Source organism: Montipora foliosa, chromosome 11 (assembly GCF_036669935.1).
Source record: "Montipora foliosa isolate CH-2021 chromosome 11, ASM3666993v2, whole genome shotgun sequence".
NCBI classification, from domain to species: domain Eukaryota; kingdom Metazoa; phylum Cnidaria; class Anthozoa; order Scleractinia; family Acroporidae; genus Montipora; species Montipora foliosa.
The window spans coordinates 23,867,510-23,869,841 of NC_090879.1; the positions used below are offsets into that span (position 1 = coordinate 23,867,510).

Below are 2,332 nucleotides of genomic sequence, written 5' to 3' on the forward strand. Positions count from 1 at the left end.
GGGTCGAGAAATTGTGTGTGGCTACAATCCCCGATAGGGTGACACCATCCATCTAGCACAGTATCAAAAAACAATTGGGAAGACCAGATAACTTCATCACAGACAAGTATCAATGCGAATGTGCTTTTTTATCGATTAATTGGTGTGTGTTGTATTTATTTGTTTTTATTGATATATATTGCCGCCAGTTGTAAGACCCTTGTAATTTAGCATTTTGTTTCAACTGGGTGATGAACTTAATAATAATAATAATAATAATAATAATAATAATAATAATAATAATAATAATAATAATAATAATAACTAGTAATAGTTTTCACTACATCTGCCCCACCCAAGATAATATGGATGGCAGCTGAGATGTTTTCCAAATAATATGTGCTGCACATCGTGATATCTTCATTTTATTTTACATGTAGTTAGGTAGGTAAATGAAAGTGAGATGCAATTAAAGGATGGGCAACAATTTTCAATTTCCACCAACGTTTATTTGATACGCTATCTACTGAAAAGCAATTTACATAATTATGGAAAATGCCTTGAAAATATGATAGTAACTCAGGAACAAGAACATTCAATGACTAGAAGGTAACATTTCGCCGTCATCTTCCTTTGTCAACTTTTTGATCCATGTGGTTCTTTCCTCGGTACTTTGAAATACAATAAAATAGGAACACAACTCGGCTATTATATTCGGATCGCTGATTTTTATTATCTATGAATAACTGTCGTAAAAATGATCGAAGATTGTTTGAAAATGTTGATACTGAGACTATATATGCTTTTGCTTTCTGAGGTTGCGTCTAGCAGTTTGTAGCCGAGTCTGTCGCCTTTCTTTCCTTTGTGGCTGAGAAATCGTCGCCCCTGTTCTTGATTTGTGCCTGAAAATTCGATTTCTGACCCAGGCAATATGGTTTTCTATCACATACTATAATCTTTGATTTTCAAAGTAAAAGTCCTGTAAATATTCGAAAATTATACACCTTCGATCGCTATGCTGAACCTTCGATTTGTCGATGCTCCTTGTGACTTTCTGCTACGTGACTCAAGTTACCCAGAACACCTCGCGAGCTCGGTGAACAATACTGGTGCCCTGTCAGAGCAATACCGGCATTACCTTGCGCGCTCGGTAACGATTTACATATTTTTCATTTTTGGGCCGGGGCTTCTTGGTTGCCTCCTCGGGTTTTGGTCCAGGCCAAAACCCTGCGGGGGCAATAATAATAATAATAATAATAATAATAATAATAATAATAATAATAATAATAATAATAATAATAATAAATATTATTTTTTAAAAATTGTTAATCTTATCAGAGATCCATCTAAACAAGCTGTCTTCCAACTCTTTAGACTACCGACAAGGATGTTCCAGACCTGACAAAGACATTGCCTAATGGTGCTAACTCTATCCAAGTTGGCGATGCGGCTGGAAATTGGCAGGCATTTGTTAATGTCAACTATGGCGGTGCACACGTTCAGTTAAACGCAGGCCAACTGTACAACGATCCAGGGCAGATGGGACTGAATACCTCAGTGAAAAGCGTTCGCAAGTCTCCCTGAAAACGCTGCGGAGCCACAATCGTGTGACTGGAGTGACAAGCGCCTTTTTGTAACCTCTAACGAAGAAAAGCTTAACTTTTCTTTTTTACTGTAACAGGTGAAAATGGTCTGAGAAATAAACTTTGGTTGAAAATGATCAGTTAAGTTTCATTCTAACGTTTGCCACGTTGTAAGTAGCTGAACTTTGATACTCTTTAAAAAGGGGGAAATTGTTGCCGAGTGTTGTCATCGCGACAAGCAATTTTTACAGAATTAGATAAGGCACGAAAAGTCAACTTGCTTTACAGATGCTTAAGGTTTACAGCGCCCGTGGAAAACTCATGGGAAACTGTTTGCTTGGCGATGGGCAGAAGGCCAACTGAAAAAGCAGAGTCCTGGTAGGCAGGATTCAAGTCTTCGACCTCCGTAAAATTAGTTTCCTTCGCAGCCGTTATTAAGGTCGTCACGCAACGCTCCTCCCTACTAACGGCCGTTAGTGGGGAGGAACGTTGCGTGACCGTATCCTAATAACGGCCGCGAAGGAGACTACCGTAACATCGGCTGCAAATAGAATTGTTAAGCTTTGTCCTGCCGGGCTCCATTCCTTGACGAGTAAGTATGGCGTTACAACATTCGAGTGAAAGTTAAGCCGTCCTGGGTCAATTCTGGCCTCCTAACGGGTGAAAGTCACCTGTGCTTGCCACTTTAATACAATCACAGCATTCATTTTGGGGTATTTAAAGAAAGTGGCATGAGGCCTTATGCGTTCCATGGCGCAAAAAGGACTGAT

At 39.3% G+C, this 2,332-nt stretch overlaps 1 long non-coding RNA gene across 1 annotated transcript in view; it reads left to right on the forward strand.

The window, feature by feature from the left end:
* The window catches only part of LOC137976479 (uncharacterized), a 2,535-nt gene extending 836 nt beyond the window's left edge, over positions 1-1,699 (forward strand). Inside the window, exon 3 of the long non-coding RNA XR_011117769.1 lies at positions 1,354-1,699. This is a non-coding gene — a long non-coding RNA (uncharacterized lncRNA). The remainder of the gene's footprint in view (positions 1-1,353) is intronic.
* Positions 1,700-2,332: the final 633 nt, after the last annotated feature.